Source organism: Saimiri boliviensis, chromosome 13, assembly GCF_048565385.1.
Source record: "Saimiri boliviensis isolate mSaiBol1 chromosome 13, mSaiBol1.pri, whole genome shotgun sequence".
Taxonomy (NCBI): Eukaryota; Metazoa; Chordata; class Mammalia; order Primates; family Cebidae; genus Saimiri; species Saimiri boliviensis.
In genome coordinates, this window is record NC_133461.1 from 16,348,198 (window position 1) to 16,365,523 (window position 17,326).

Genomic DNA, 17,326 nt, shown 5'->3' on the forward strand with positions numbered 1-17,326 from the left:
ATAAAAAGTAGGCAGCATGGTGGTGGGCACCTGTTATCCCAGCTACCTGGGAGGCTGAGACAGGAGAATCACTTGAACCCAGGAGGCGGAGGTTGCAGTGAGCCAAGATTGCGTCACTGCACTCCAGCCTGGGCAGCAGAGTGAGACTCCATCTCAAAAAAAAAAAAAAAAAAAAAAAAAAAAAACTATTTTTAAAAGGACATTTTAATATGCACAAAAAGTAGGAAAAACAGATCTTAGCATAAAAGGTGGTCTTTCAAGTTGAACAAAGTTAACTTTATGAAAACTTCTTAATATATCCTTTTTTCCCTCTCCTATTACCACAGATCAAGAAAAATGCCATCTCAGGTCAGTATCAGATCTCAAACTGGCATTTGGGAATCAGAACCAGAGCTTCACAGAGTCAATGTCTCCAGCACCCTGCTATTATTCCACAGTCAGCACTAGAGGGTCACGGTAAATACAGAGCTGTGACTTTCAAGAATTTAGCAATTTACAACCATCTGTTGCCATATGTATCAAAATGTTACAAAATATGGCCACTGTCTCCTCACCTCATAATACTTGTGATCTTACCCATGTTTCTGTTGTAAAATTGAGATGCCAGAAAAATCAAGCAGCAGGGCTCATGCCCAGGTGGGTGCATTAATTAATAAATCAGATAGAGTGACAGTGGCGATGGCACGATAGCATTCTTAGTCTCCTACACATGCCGTAGGTTGAAAGGTGGTGCCATGTAACATTTTTAGGAAGTGTCATAATGTTCAAGGTTAGAAGTCAGATGTCCTGGCTCTGAACTCCCTAGCTAAGTATGACCTGGGGAAGACATTTGACCTTAAAGAGCTTTTTCTTAATGATTTATGTAGTAAAGGATTGAACTACACATTGTCTCTAAAATCTCTTCTGGTGCAAAGAAATTTCTCATTCTGATTCAAAGCAAAACTATCTAATTTGGAATATTGACAAATGTTTTTATTAGTCACAAAGTACAGATCTTTACATTCAGATGCTATCATTTTGACATAAAAAGACTTTTTTTTTTTCTTTTTTTGAGACAGTCTCGCTCTGTCTCCCAGGCTGGGGTGCAGTAGTGCAATCTCGGCTAACTGCAACCTCTACCTCCTGGGTTCAAGCAATTCTCCTGCCTCAGCCTTATAAGTAGCTGGTATTACAGGCACCTATCGCCACACCAGCTAATTTTTTGTATTTTTAGTAGAGATGGGGTTTCTCCACGTTGGTCAGGTTGGTCTTGAACTCCTAACCTCAAGTGATCCATCTGCCCAACATGCTTTTTTTAAAAATAAAAAGACTTTTAAGACTGTTTCTTGCTGTTTAAAATAATTTTTAAAGCATTAAGAATAACAGCAGGTTTATTCTGATGTGTATATAAACGACTGGGTTTTTGGTCCTCTGAAATATGAATTTGTCACGAATAGGAACTAATTTATGACAACAAGATCCACAACTTCAGATCCCCAAACTTCAGGGTCTTTATCAGTTTTCTTATTTCTGGTCATGGATGTGTATAGATATAAATCTCATTAGCACAAAGTTAGGTTAGCTGATAAGCTAAAACATCAGCTCCCAAGAGTATATGGGCCCAGGAGGCACAGACGAGGATGTTGATAGCAGCAGTAGTTTGCCATGCTAAAACTTGGGAGTCACCCAAATACTCATCAACAGCAGGGTGGATCAAGAAACAGAAGCATAGGCCGGGCACAGTGGCTCATGCCTGTAATCCTAGCACTTTGAGAGGCTGAGGCAGGCGGATCACCTGAGGTCAGCAGTTTGAGACCAGCCTGGCTAACATAGCGAAACCCCGTCTCCAGTAAAAATACAAAAATTAGCCGGGCAGGGTGGCAGGGGCCTGTAATCTCAGCTGCTCGGGAGGCTGAGGCAGGAGAATTGCTTGAACCCCAGGGGATGGAGGTTGCAGTGAGCTGAGATCGCTCCACTCAACTCCTTCACTCCAGCCTGGCCATAAGAGCATAACTCTGGCTCAGAAAAAAAAAAAAAAAAAAGAGGAGGGAGCATAGTTCTACCTTGAAATACGATATGACAACAAAAATGAAGAAGTTTAAATTAAAGTGCTAAGCAGTATGAGTGAATCTTAAAAGCATGTTGGATGAAAGAAGCCAGACACAACAGAATACTTTCCAGATGATTCCATTTATATCAAGTTCAAGAACAGGCCAAACTAATGTATGTTTTCTAGAAATGCAATTTAGGTGGTAACGCTGGAATGAAAGGAGAAGGAAGTAAATAACACAAACTGACTAGGGGGACCGAGAGGATTGTGACTGGGCAAGAGAATGCTGGGCGTCTGGGGGGCCGCCAGTGTTCTTGTTCTTGACCTTGCTGGTTACCTGGGTCTCTGCTTGATGAAAACGTGTTCGGCTGTACATGCTTCTTTCATCCACTTTCCTGTTTGTGTTATATTTCATAACAAAGGTATTTTTAAAGATCATATACTTTGTTATACCCTGAATTTCTATGTTCTATCCATTCTTAAGAGTTTGAAGCTATATTTTCCACAAGTTATCTAATTCATTTAGAATTGTATTCATAATTTAAAACGGTGATAAATTATAATTTAACATAACTTCAGAGAGAACTTTTAGATTAATTGTAAGAGTAGGAAGTTCATTATAGAAACTTTGGACAGTATTGCCAGGTGTAAAGATGCAGGGATGGACAAAAGTCCCAATGCCACAGCTTTTTCGCCTATTTCCTCCAAGATTTTTTTCCTTCTATGCATTTTTATGTGGTAGAGATCATAATGTAACTACATTTTCCCCCTGCTTTTCTTGCTTAAAGGGATGCCATGAGCACTTTTCCATATAATGTAAAAATCCCCATAAACATAATTTTAAATTTCTAGATAACAGTGAATTATTGGGAGAACTGTAATTTATGTATACACACCATAAAGGGTGAATTCATGATCATGCAGGACACTGTACTGGCCTTCAGTATTTTTATACTATTTTTATGCTCTTCTACTTGTGGAAATAAGGATGAGATCTTAGCCATGTTTGATACCTTCACCTTCCATATCTCCCCATCCTTCAAACCACAACGTAGCAACACTGAAATCAGGCAATGTCTGAAGCCCTTTGTAGATGGGCTTATGAGGAAGTCAAAACATGGAAACATTTACCAAGTCCTGTAGTATGCCAGAGGAGAGTAGCCAGATTTAGCAAATAAAACTATAGGACATAGTTTTTGCAATAATTGGATATATAAAAGAATTTTTAAAATATTAATTCTTGATACTATTTCAAATAAATGTCAAGCAAAAGATATTATCAAGCAATATCTTTTGCTTGACATTTATTTGAAATTTGAACTTACTTAAGTTTCCTGTATTTCGTCTGGCAACCCAATGCCAGGGCACTACCAGGGCTGTCAGGAGTATATTCTAATTTAATTTCTTTGACCCCTTTGAGAATTATGTATGATTCCCATTTGAAAGAAGAGCTTAGACCAAGCATGGTGGCTCACACCTGTAATCCCAGCACTTTGGGAGGCCAAGGCAGGCAGATCATGAGGTCAGGAGTTCGAGACCAGCCTGGCCATCATAGTGAAACCCGGTCTCTACTAATAATACAAAAAATTAGCCAGGTGTGGTGGCATGCACCTGTAGTCCCAACTACTTGGGAGGCTGAGGCAGGATAATTGCGTGAATGTGGAAGGCAGAAGTTGCAGTGAGCTGAGACCACACCGTTGCACTCCAGCCTGGGAGACGAAGTGAGACTACATTTCAAAAAACAAAAATGAAGAGCTCAGTAAGGCCCAGTAACTTCTCTAAGCTCACACAACTAGAAAGGAGTAAACCAAGGATAGAACCTAAGCTTTCAGACACCAAGAATACGGCTCCAAACTGGGGGCGCCTAGTGCTTCGGCAAAATGGACCCAACTCTCCCTCGGTGAGACAGGGTATTTTTGGTTTTCATTTGTTATTGTTGTTTCTTTCTACAAAACAGTTCATCAACCCTTTTGTACTTTTATGTGAAAAATGAGTGGCCGGGTGTGATGGCTCATGTCCGTAATCCAACACTTTGGAGGCAGAGGTGGAAGGACAGCTTGAGGCCAGGAGTTCATGAGCAGCCTGGACAACATAGTGTGACCCCCTTCTCTACAAAAAAAATTTCAGAAATTAGCCTGGAACAGTGGTGCACACCTGTAGTCCTAGCTACTCAGGAAGCTGAGGCAGAGGCTCTCTGAGGACCAGAAGTTCAAGACCAGCCCAGGTAAAATAGCAAGACCCCGTCTCTACAAAACATTTTTATAAAATAAACAGAAATTAGGCCGGGCGCAGTGGCTCAAGCCTGTAATCCCAGCACTTTGGGAGGCCGAGGTGGGTGGATCACGAGGTCAAGAGATCGAGACCATCCTGGTCAACATGGTGAAACCCTGTCTCTACTAAAAATACAAAAAAAAAAAAAAATTAGCTGGGCATGGTGGCGCATGCCTGTAATCTCAGCTACTCAGGAGGCTGAGGAAGGAGAATTGCCTGAACCCAGGAGGCGGAGGTTGTGGTGAGCCGAGATCGCGCCATTGCACTCCAGCCTGGGTAACAAGAGCGAAACTCCGTCTCAAATAAATAAATAAATAAATAAATAAAATAAACAGAAATTAGTTAGGCATGGTGATACATGCCTGCGGTCTCAGATACTTGGGAAGCTAAGGAAGGAGGATCATTTGAGCCCAGGAGTTCAAGGCTACAGTGAGCTATGGTTGTGCCACTATACTCCAGCCTGGGTGACACAGCGAGACTCTATGTCTAAAAAAATAATAAACAAGTTAGAAAATGAGTATGAGGTAGGGGAAGAATTCTGGACCCAGGCAGCAGGGCTAAGCCATTGGCCTGACTCAAACAACCAGATCCAGAAAAAAGGGCCTTTAACCTAACACAGAGCAGCAAAGACAAAACCCCAACACAACCCCAGCCCCACTCTTTGGAAGCCAGAAGACTCACCCACCAGCAGTCTTCCTGATGACCATCAGATGAGACATTTTAATTTCATATGCTCCTGGAAACCCCAAGAAAGGATTTGGGTTTCTATTTGAGGTGGGGGGCAGGGGGTTTATTTAGTTATTTACTTATTTTTATTTATTTATTTATTTTTGAGAGAGAGAGTTTCACTCCTCTTTCCCAGGCTGGAGTGCAATGGTACCATCTGGGCTCACCACAACCTCTGCCTCCTGGGTTCAGGTGATTCTCCTGCTTCAGCCTCCTGAGTATCTGGGACTACAGGCGCCTGCCCCCACGCCTGACTAATTTTTCGTATTTTTAGTAGGGACGGGGCTTCACCGTGTTAGCCAGGATGGTCTCGATCTCCTGACCTCGTGATCCCCCTCCTTGCTCTCCCAAAGTGCTGGGATTACAGGCATGAGCCATCGCACCCAGACCACTTATTTACTTATTTAGGTTTAAAATAAATAGTAAAAAGGGTGAAACTGGCTGGGCGCAGTGGCTCACACCTATAATCCCAGCACTTTGGGAGGCCGAGACGGATGAATCACGAGGTCAAGAGATCGAGACCATCCTGGTCAACATGGTGAAACCCCGTCTCTACTAAAAATACAAAAGTTAGCTGGGCATGGTGGCGCACGCCTGTAGTCCCAGCTACTCGGGAGGCTGAGGCAGGAGAATTGCTTGAACCCAGGAGGCAGAGGTTGCAGTGAGCCGAGATCGTGCCATTGCACTCCAGCCTGGGTAACAAGAGCGAAACTCCGTCCCCCCAAAAAAAGGGTGAAACTTCCAGAAGTGGTTCCACTGGTATGTGGGAGGAAACATGATCCAAGCTGTGTGCATTATCCTCATCCCATCCTGTCCAGGCAGGACCCCAGCCCCATGGCACAAGCCAAGCTCCCCTCCCCTCTCTTATGTCTTCTCATTCATTCCTTTGCACCTTGCTGCTTTCCTCCCCCATACAAGCAGATTCTAAACGAGCCATTTGGCAAACCCCTCAGAGTACTACCTCTCCTGGTTAGGAGGTGAAACTTCCCTAGATCCCAGGCAGAGGAGGTGACAGAAGTGCTAGTGTCTGAGGGGCGTGGATGCAGGAGACAGAATGGAACTGTGTCAGGAAAAGTGACAGAGTCCCCAGCCTCAGCTGGGCCCTTGAGATTCCCCTGGATGTGGCTCTTGTGGCAATCCTAGGAACAGTCTTTGGTAGGACTTGGAAGAAGCACCCAGAGCCCCACGATGCCATGCACTAAGGCCCCTAGACTCACTCCAGGCAAACATATCTGCACAATGGCATCTAGCTCTGAACCAAAGAGGGCCTGAGTCTCTCTGCACCAAGAGGAAGCAAGTGTCGAACTCACCCCCAGCATCTGGCAGCAAACAGCAGCTACACTTTCCCTCCCTAAGACTCTAGAGCCTCAGACTTGCATCCTGTCAGTCCCCAAAGCAGCTCAGGGTCCTGGCACACTTGCCAGCATGGCTTAAAGCTCAACCAACCTGCAGGCAGTCACGCAGCAGGCCCAGGGAGCAACGTCAGTGTGCGTGTACGGGTTCCATCTTCACCATGTCTCAGGGGAAGCCAAGATGGACCTCACGTGCACCTCAGCTTTGCTGCTGAAAACTGGTTCTTACTGCCTCTAGCCCCTTGGGTTTCCTTTTTGTAGAGCATTTACTTAATTTTAAAAACTTTTTATTTTATTTTAAATTGAGATGAGATCTTACTATGCTGCTCAAGCTGGTCTTGAACTTCTGGGCTCAAGGGGTCCTTCTGCCTGAACATCCTGAGTAACTGAGGCCCGCAGAGCATTCACTTTAGAAAACTTGGAATTTCAAATTCTTTCTCTACCTTTTTTTTTCTTTTAATTCATCTATATTCATTTCAACTTTAAGCAGCATGTGACTTGGGCACTACATTTCCATCCACAAGCCTGGCTCGGAGTTTTTGTTTTTATTTTGTTTTATTTTTTTGAAACAGAGTCTTGCTCTGTCTCCCAGGCTGGAGTATATAGTGGCACAATCTGGCTCACTACAACCTCTGCCTACCGAGTTCAAGTGATTCTCCTGCCTCAGCCTCCTGGGTAGCTAGGACTACAGGTATGCGCTATCATGCCCCGCTAATTTTTATATTTTTAGTGGAAACAGGGTTTCACCGTGTTGGCCAGGCTAGTCTCGAACTCCTGACCTCAAGTGATCCACCCACTTTGGACTCCCAGAGTGATGGGATTATAGTTGTGAGCTACCGTACCTGGCCAAGTTTTTGAACAGCTTTATGGTATCCTTAGATAGGCTTATAATTTTGCTCCTCCAAACAATACTTTTCTTTGGAAAACAAGCCCCGTGGAGAGTCCCTTCCATCAAGTTGCTTTAGTTTAACCTGTTTCTGGAGGACTAGTACATGCAGAATTGGCAATTACAGAGGATGAAAAGTAGATCCTAGAAGATGTAACAAATACGTTTCTCCTAAACATCAAGGTACAGCTCAGAACACTTCGATAATAAGATTTGGTCTAATAATGAATCTGGCTTGATAGCTCAACACTTTAGACCACAAAGTTAACATCAGGCTACATACATCTTACAGCACACATTACCTTGTTCTGTTAAAATAAGCCAATGTGCAACTGAAAGAGCGTGACTAGCTCTGCCTTAGTGCCTAAGGTATCACAGTATCATTTAGAAATAGAAAGAAATCTTATCTTCCCCTTAAAGTAGTTACTGTCATGCCATACAGCCTTTTTCTTTTGTTTTGTTTTTGAGACAGAGTTTTGCTCTTGTTGCCCAGGCTGGAGTGCAGTGGTGCAATCTCGGCTCTGCCTCCCAGGTTCAAGCAATTCAACTGCCTCAGCCTCCCAAGTAGGTGGGATTACAGGTATGCACTACCACACCTGACTAATTTTGTATTTTTAGTAGAGATGGGGTTTCACCATGTTGGCCAGGCTAGTCTTACCTCAGGTGATCCACCCGTCTCGGCCTCCCAAAGTCATGGGATTTCAGGTGTGGGCCACCATGGCCAGCCGCCATACAGACTTTTTTAGGTGTTAACAAAAATTTAAAAATCCTTGAAAATATACTATCAGAGGAATTGTAGAGTATTGAACATGTATATAAGTCATTCCTCAGCCAGAGCTTAGTCTTCTTTCGTGCAGAGTATGTCATCATCTCCTTTGAGAGGTGGCATTTCTTTCTCAGCTGCATTGGTCTTTCTCTACCTCTTTGAGATGTATGTAAACATATATAAATATTTGTTTTTGAGATGGAGCCTCACCCTGTCGTTATCCAGGCTGGAGTGCAATAGCGTGACCTTGGCTCACTGCAACCTCTGCCTCTGGGTTCAAATGATTCTCCTGCCTCTGCCTCCCAAGTAGCTGGGATTATAGGCACCCACCACCATGCCCAGTTAAGTTTTGTATTTTTTTAGTAAAGATGGGGTTTCACCATGTTGGCCAGGCTGGTCTCAAACTCCTGACCACCTCATGATCCACCCACCTTGGCCTCCCAAAATGCTGTGATTACAGGCATGAGCCACCACACCCGGCTTTATATATATATATATATATATATATATATATATATATGTATGTATATGTATATATATATGTATGTGTATATATATTTTTTTATTTTATTTTATTTTATTTTATTTTTTGAGACGGAGTTTCACTTTTGTTACCCAGGCTGGAGTGCAATGGTGTGATCTTGGCTCACCGCAACCTCTGCCTCCTGGGTTCAGGCAATTCTCCTGCCTCAGCCTCCTGAGTAGCTGGGATTACAGGCACGCGCCACCATGCCCAGCTAATTTTTTGTATTTTTAGTAGAGACGGAGTTTCACCATGTTGACCAGGATGGTCTCGATCTCTTGACCTCGTGATCCACCCGCCTCGACCTCCCAAACTGCTGGGATTACAGGCTTGAGCCACCGTGCCCGGCCGGCTTTATATATATTTTAAAGACTCTTGCCAGCTCTACCACCCAGGAATGTCTTTCTCAGGACCCAGAAGCCACTGCTTTAAAAAGTAATCATCAAAGCAGACAGCTTTGTGTGGAAGGCTGGGAGCCTACGTCAGTGGGTGTTGTTTTCCTACTTGCAAAACTACCTCCTATCACGAAGCTATGAGGAGTTTACATTCCAATTCTTTTCTTTATATTTTTTTTGAGAAAGGCCTCACTCAGTGGACAGGCTGGAGAACAGTGGTGCCATTATAGCTCACTGCAGCCTCAGTATCTCAGGCTCAAACGATCCTCGCACTTCAGCCTCCTGAGTAACTGGGACTACAGGTATGCACCACCATGTCTGGGTAAAGTTTTAATTGTTGTTGTTGTTGTTGTTGTTGTTTGAACTAAAGTCTTACTCTTGTTGCCCATGCTGGAATGCAGTGGTGCAGTCTTGGCTCACAGCAACCTCTGCCTCCTGGGTTCAAGCAATTCTCCTGCTTCAGCCTCCTGAGTAGCGAGAATTGCAGGTATGCACCATCTTGTCCAGCTAATTTTGTATTTTTAGTAGAGATGGGGTTTCTCCATGTTGGTCAGCCTGGTCTCGATCTCCCGACCTCAGATGATCTGCCCACCTTGGCCTCCAAAGGGCTGGGATTATAGGCATAAGTCACTGCATCCGGCCAAGTTTTAATGTTTTAAAAAAATTGTTTGTGTATGTAGAGATAGGATCTCTCCATGTTGCCCAGGCTGGTCTCAACCTCCTGAGCTCAAGTGACCTTCTTGCCTCAGCCTCCCCAAATTCTGGGATTCCTGCAGTCAGCCCAGTACTCCTCCACTTGCTCACCCCAATTCTTAAAAACCCTACTGCCCCCAGCTTTGGTGGAGTTGAGTTTAGACTTAGCTCTGGTCTCTCTCCTCTATTTCAATAACCTTCAAAAAGCCTTCCTTCCCATTTAACTTTGTCTACTGCAATTTTTGCTTTGCTAGGAAACATCTAGTTTCTGATTTTTGCCCAATTTTTTTTTTTTTTTTTTTTTTTGAGACAGACTCTTGCTCTGCTGCCCACGCTGGAGGGCAATGGCACAATCTTGGCTCATTTCAACCTCAGCCTCCCAGGTTCAAGCAATTATCCTGTCTCAGCCTCCCAAATTGCTGGGATTACAGGCACGTGCTACCACACCTGGCTAATTTTTGTATTTTTAGTAGAGATAAGATTTCACCATTTTGGCCAGGCTGGTCTCAAACACCTGATCTCAAGTGATCCACCCACGTCAGCATCCCAAAGTGCTAGGATTACAGGCATGAGCCACCACGCCCAGACTAGGTGTGAACCACTGCACCCAGCCTTTTGCCCAACTTTTAAACAAATGATAATATTTGCACATTAGCAACATGCTTGTAAATTAGAATTACCCTAGAAAATAATTGGGGATAGAGTCAAAGCTGCAAAAGCAGACATTTAAGAAATGTGAATTGATAAGAAGGCTTTCATTCCCGTAAAACATCTCCACAGCTTCTCCGCTAGCCTAGCTTGACTTAAAATGGCCACATTTTGATAAAGAGATGGAAGGGCCAAGATCTTCAAGGGTGAGAGAGAGAGAGAGAACTCATCACTCTTAGGTGACAGTTGAAATGTCATGGGACACCATATCAAAAACTTAATTTGAGATGGATCTTAGATGTAAGTGTGAAAGATAAAATAACAAAACTTCTGAAAGTGATCTTGGGGTAGGCAAAGGTCTTAAGACACAAGAAAGCTCTTAACAAAAAAAAGGTAAATTAGACTTTTTTTTTTTTCCGTTAAGAACATCTTTTCATCAAAAGACATCACCAAGAGAGTGAAAATGCAAGGCACAGACCACTGGGAGACAACACTTTCTATTCAGGATATATAAAGAACTCCTACAAATCGGCCTTTGGGAGGCTGACATGGGTGGATCACCTGAGGTCAGGAGTTTGAGACCAGCCTGGCCAAAATGGTGAAATCTCATCTCTACTAAAAATACAAAAATTAGCCAGGTGTGGTAGCATGTGCCTGTAATCCCAGTAAGAAAAAAGCAATCCCTTCAATTAACAGGTAAAACAAACACTGAAACATACACTTCACAAAAGAAGATATCCGAAAGCCAACCAGTATGTGAAACGGTGCTCATCATCATTACTTACGAGGAAAGTACAGATTAAAACATCCTAAGATAACCTTACACATCTTTAAAAGACTAAAATTAATAGAATGACAATCCCAAATGATGGTAAGATTTTAGAGCATCTAGAATTCTCATGCATTCCGCTCTGGAAAACTGTTTGACACGTGATCAAGTGATCCTCTTACCTCAGCCTCCCAAAGTTGTGGGACAGGCAGAACCCTGTTTGACAATGTTTACTACAGGTAAACATCTGCCTGCTTGATGACCCAGAAATTCCACTCCCAGGTATGATACCCAAGAGAAATGACTAAATATGGCCACAAACAAACAAATAGATGAAGACGCACAGCAGCTTCATTCACAAATAGACCAAAATAGAAAACAACTCAAATGCCCATGAACAGGGGAAAGGAAAGATAAATTATAGTGTATACTTAATCACACAATAGAATACTACAACCTAATAAAGAACAAATTAATGAAACATCCAGCAACATGGACGGATCTTAGTGCTAGTATGTGGAGCAGAAAAAGACATATAAGAGCCCATATTATATGATTCTGTGTATGTGAATCAAAGTTAAGAATAGGCAAAACTGTGAAATAAGACAGTCACAAAGAGGTAAATACCATATGATTTCACTTGTACATGGTACCTAAGAGTAGTCAGATTTATAGACAAAAATAGAGTGGTGTTTGTCAGGGCCTAGGAGTTGGGTGAAATGGGTAGCTGGATGGATATTAGGGTTGAGTTTTTCAAGATAAGCTCTGGTAATTGGTTGATAACATTGTGAACGTACTTACATTTTGCTAAACTGTACACTTTAAAATGGTTAAGGCCAGGTGCAGTGGCTCATGCCTGTAATTCAAGGACTCTGGGAGGCCGAGGCTGCTGAATCATTTGAGTCCAGCTGTTCAAGACCAGTTTGGGCAACGTGGCAAAACCCCATCTCTACAAAAAAAAAAAAAAAAAAGAAAAGAAAGAAAGAAAATTAGCCAGGTGTAGTAGCATGCACCTGTAGTCTCAGCTACTCAGAAGGCTAAGGTGGAAGGATAGCTTGAGCTAGGGAGGTTGAGCCTGCAGTGAGCTGAGATCACGCCACTGGACTCCAGAATGGGAGACAGGGTGACATCCTGTCTCAAAAATTAAAAACAAACAAACAAACAAACAAATAAATAACATTGTCAAGATGGTAATTTTTATGTTCCATATATAGTAACACAATTTTTTAAAAGAACAGGAAAAACTAATCTGATGGAAGTCAGAAAAGAAGCAACCTTTGACAGAGGGCAGTGGCTGGAGGGGACTTCTGGCCTGCTGGCAAATATTCTATTTATATGGCTTGTGCGACTGAGCTGTGAAAGTTCAAAGATCTGTGTCATATGAGTACTTTTCTTTGTGCCTTAGTAAAAGGTTTTGCCTTTTTGTTTAAGACACAAGAATATTGGATTTGTTTAACACACTTATTGCATAAAATTCTGAGCTCTTACATGTGACATAGGAAGAGATGGAATGTTGAGTAGAGTAGGCAGGCTCAGGGAAGGAGGAAGCCATAGTGAATCTATGGAGACATGCCGAAACAGGCAAAATCTGGAAGAAGAAATAAAATGGCAATCACCTTGCAATTTCATCTAGGGATCTTAATTCCTACATATTTTCTGTAAGATCAATGTTCTGACCAAAGGCATGGGAACCAGGAGCTGTCTTCTCTGTTTGAGCTCCATGTGAACCTACGGACCTGGACTTCAAATGAGTTGGATTTATTGTCTTCAGTAATGCACTGCCATGATCCAAACTGTGGTGGGCCATTTATGCGGATGAACTCAATCAAGAAAGTTTTACTGAGCAACTACTTTGTACCAGGGAATTTGCTAAGTATGAGAATTATAGCAATGACCACATCCTCCACAGACCGGCCCCTCTTGGATCTCAGAGCCTTGGAAGGAGAAATGTTCACTTGTTAATTCGGTATTGCTTCTCTGGCCCTATAAAAATAGATGTGTGTTAAGTCTCCAATAAGAATCAGCTTCTCAAGCTGGAATTTAGTTCTGGAAAGGGAGAATTCAGTTCTGGAGGCAGCAAGGCAGGACCGGGGAAGAGGGTGGCAGGGAGGAAGGGACTGATTGCTCCACTGGGTTGGAACAGGATATGTGCAGCTTTTATAATTGAAAGACAGAAAAACCTTAAACCTGTAGACAATAGATGATAGAAAATAGAATGAGGTTTCTTGACCCCAGAATGTTACAAAGAATGAATGATGATTTTCTAATTATATCTTTTCTGTATTCTGAAGGTTGACGCTTTAATATTAACATCAATTTTCTAAAATTATGACCTACTCTGCCTCTGGTGCTTGAAAGAATAGACTTAACTGTGAAACCAATGCACATTAGACTTAAATCAGGCAAAGAGCATGGACAATAATAGTGTGAGAAAGCTCATATTTTTATTTTTCCTACTTAAACGTAAGTACTAAATACTATTAGTCAATGTGGATTGATAATATTTATTTATTCTAATTTTTTTTGAGACAGGACCTTGCTCTGTCATCCATGCTAGAGGACAGTGGCACGATCATGGCTCACTGCAGTCTTGACCTCCTGGGCTCAAGTGATCCTCCCACTTCAGCCTCCCGAGTAGCTGGAACTACAGGTGCACATCACCACACCCAGCTAATGTTTGTATTTTGTGTAGAGGCAGGGTCTCACCACCTTGGCCAGGCTGGTCTCAAATTCCTGAGCTCAAGCAATCTGCCCACCTCAGCCTCCCAAAGTGCTAGGATGACAGACATGAACCATTGCACCCAGCAGATTGATAATATTTACAATTAGTAGTGATCCCAAAACACAGGGAGAAAAAACAAGTTTTAGGCCAGGTGTGGTGGCTCACGCCTGTAATCCAAGCACTTTGGAGGCAAAGGTGGGCGGATCACCTGAGGTCGGGAGTTCAAGACCAGCCTGACCAACGTGGTGAAACCCTTGTCTTAAAAATAAATAAATAATAAAATAAAAAACAGGTTTTAGTTCATGTATTTTAAAAAAAGAGGGAAAAAATTGGAGACCCATAATCCAAGATTAAAAGACTCAGGGAGAGAGAACCACATAGAATTTTCGGAATAAATAACAATTAATATGGTATCTGCAGCCTACTTCAGTTCTATTTTAAATTAACTATAGTTGCAAATGAATAGAATTTCTATATAAGACTGAGCACAAATGAATGAATTATTTATTAATATTCGCAGGGGATAAACAGGCCGTTCCAAATGAAAAATCTTTTTTCTTTTTTTCAGACAGGATCTTACTCTTTGCCCAGGCTGGAATGCAGTGGCACAATCACGGCTCACTGCACCTTCAATCTTCCAGAGTCAAGCAATCCTCCCACCTCAGCCTTCTGAGTAGCTGGGACCAAACGTGTACACCACCACCACAATTAAATTGTGAAAAATTTTTCCAGATTAATGGTCATTTCCTAATCCATCAAATGTTTTTTTCAAGCTGGACTCTAAACAAAGAATTGGATGTTTTAGAAAAAAGATGCCTTAATGTGTCAGCCTTCCTGCTGACAGAATGTTGCCATGTGCATCCTCTTACCTGATCCTCCTGACAGCTCTGGGAAGTGGATGAATGACACACATAATCGAGATCCAGGCAGTTACGATTAGGGGCTCCCACTCACAGAATTTGAGGACAAGGCCTCTGAAAATAAAGAATGGTTAAAAGTAGACATTTACAGAAATAACCCAACTAAAATGTAAATATATTGCCATGGGTACCTGAAAACTACCCAAGATCAATCAAAGTGATTACAGTGTATCCTCAGGACTAGAATGTACCCGAGGAAAGCTGCAACTTTGCCAATTATGGAGTAATATAACTGTCTGAAAGAAGGATGTTTTCGTGGAAGGACTGTTAAATTTGAAGGGAGCCAAAGAATAAGACTTTTTCCACATTGTTTAGGAAAAGAGATGGGCCAGGTACAGTGGCTCATGCTTGTAATCCCAGCACTTTGGGAGGCCAAGGAGGGTAGATCCCTTGAGCTCGTCAGTTTGAGACCAACCTGGGCAACATGGCAAAATCCCATTTCTACAAAAAATACAAAAATTAGCTGGGTGTGATGGTTCACGCCTGTACTTTCAGCTACTTGGGAAGCTGAGGTGGGAGGATGGTTTGAGCCCAGGAAGCGAAGGTTGCAGTGAGCCAAGATAGCACCATTGCACTCCAGCCTAGGTGACAGAGAGAGACCCTATCTCAAAAAAAAAAAAAAAGGAAAGGAAAAGGAAAAAAATGGCTTTCATCAATGATAGAGGTAAATACACCCTGTTTGGGGAGCATCTGGTAATTAACTCCAAGTCAACATAGAAGGGAGCAGGCTGGTGGTAAAGGAAGGCTTCCTAAAATATATGGCACCTGAGCTGCGTTCTGGAAGACGAGAGGACGTTGGTCATGTCAAGGAGAAGAGGTTGCAGCAGAACTTGGGGCTGACGCTCTGTGATGTTGACCTCTCTGGATTTCACTCTTTCATCTATAAAAGTCAAGAATCCCAGCTGGGCATGGTGGCTCACACTTGTAATCCCAGCACTTTGGGGGTCTGAGGTGAGCAGATCACTCAAGGTCAAGAGTTCGAGACCAGCCTGGCCAACGTGCATGGCAAAAGCCTGTCTCTACTAAAAATACAAAAATTAGCTAGGCATAGTGGCACAACCTGCAATCCCAGCTACTTGGGAGGCTGAGGCCAGAGAATCACTTGAACCTGGAAGGCAGAGGTTATACTGAGCCAAGATCATGCCATTATACTCCAGCCTGGGCGAGAGTGAGACTGTCTCAAAAAAAAAAATAAATCCTTTAACTCCAGCATTATTCATGAGGGTAATCCTGTGCACCAATAAAAAATCAGAATTCTTCCTGCTTAAGGACAGAATAAAGTTCAATCCCTTTGTATCTTCTCACCTAGCAAAAAGCCATAAAAGACATTTCCAAGCACTTTCATCTATCAGCAGGAATATTATGTCTTCTCTTTCCAGTTTGCAAATTCAAAAGTCCAAGTCATTCAAGGTCAGTGCAAAAGCAGGCAAATTGGCCAGGTAGTTCAGATTTGCAGGAAAAAAATATGTCATCTGCACTGAATGCATGACTTAACATGTTCAGTCTGATTTCACAGAACAGTGTCTAACAGTACAATAGTCCATGTATGTATATTCACTCAGAAAGTGGTTCTCATCAGCTAAACCTGGACAAAGGCTATAAAAAGACCGAGGAGAAATGAAAAAGGGCAAATACGAAGAAGAAACTATTGAGAAGAAGAGTCATAAAGGCATCTTATATACATACAACTTTTATTAAAAGCTGCTAAAATGAAGAGCCTTTTAAAAAGTAACACCGCCGGGCGCGGTGGCTCAAGCCTGTAATCCCAGCACTTTGGGAGGCTGAGGCGGGTGGATCACGAGGTTGAGAGATCGAGACCATCCTGGTCAACATGGTGAAACCCCGTCTCTACTAAAGATATAAAAAATTAGCTGGGCATGGTGGCACGTGCCTGTAATCCCAGCTACTCAGGAGGCTGAGGCAGGAGAATTGCCTGAGCCCAGGAGGCGGAGGTTGCAGTGAGCCGAGATCGCGCCATTGCACTCCAGCCTGGGTAACAAGAGCGAAACTCCGTCTCAAAAAAAAAAAAAAAAAAGTAACACCAACTTTTGGTTAAAGAAAACTGACTGAAAAATACTTATTTAACTCTGATCTCTCAAGAAATCCTACTAAAATGACAGTGGATGTTCTAAAAATATAGAAAAATTGCAAAGATATGGAAACAGCCTAAATGTTCATCAGTGGATGAATGGATAAAGAAAATGAACATACACTCATAGTGCAATGTTATTCAGTCTTTTCTTTTCTTTTCTTTTCTTTTTTTTGAGATGGAGTCTCGCTCTGTCACCCAGGCTGGAATGCAGTGGTGTGATCTTGGCTCACTGCAACCTCTGCCTCTTGGGTGCATGCCGTTCTGCTGCCTCAGCCTCCTGAGTAGTTGGCATTACAGGCACCCACCACCATGCCTGGCTAATTTCTATATTTTTAGTAGAGCTGGGGTTTCGCCATTTTGGCCAGGGTGGTCTCGAACTCCTGGCGTCAGATAATCCACTCACCCTTGGCGATCCTCAGGTCCACCTTGGGCTCTCCCAGTGCTGGGATTACAGGTGTGAGCCACCTCGCCCAGCCTGAGCCCCCTGAATTCTAAGCCAGCAGCAGGGAGAGCTAAAAAGCAGCTCTTTGCAAT

The 17,326-nt window shown here is 42.8% G+C and overlaps 1 long non-coding RNA gene across 5 annotated transcripts in view; it reads right to left on the minus strand.

Moving 5' to 3' along the window:
* Positions 1-2,000: 2,000 nt before the first annotated feature.
* LOC104651077 (uncharacterized) overlaps positions 2,001-17,326 on the minus strand; it is a 94,442-nt gene continuing 79,116 nt past the window's right edge. For 4 of the 5 annotated variants that reach the window (XR_012513074.1, XR_012513073.1, XR_012513072.1 and 1 more), the window contains 2 exons: positions 14,650-14,754; positions 9,914-12,007 (listed from right to left, as the gene is read on the minus strand). This is a non-coding gene — a long non-coding RNA (uncharacterized LOC104651077). Of the gene's footprint in view, positions 2,425-9,913; positions 12,008-14,649; positions 14,755-17,326 lie in introns of those variants that run through there. The other variant, XR_012513071.1, reaches the window with a different exon arrangement.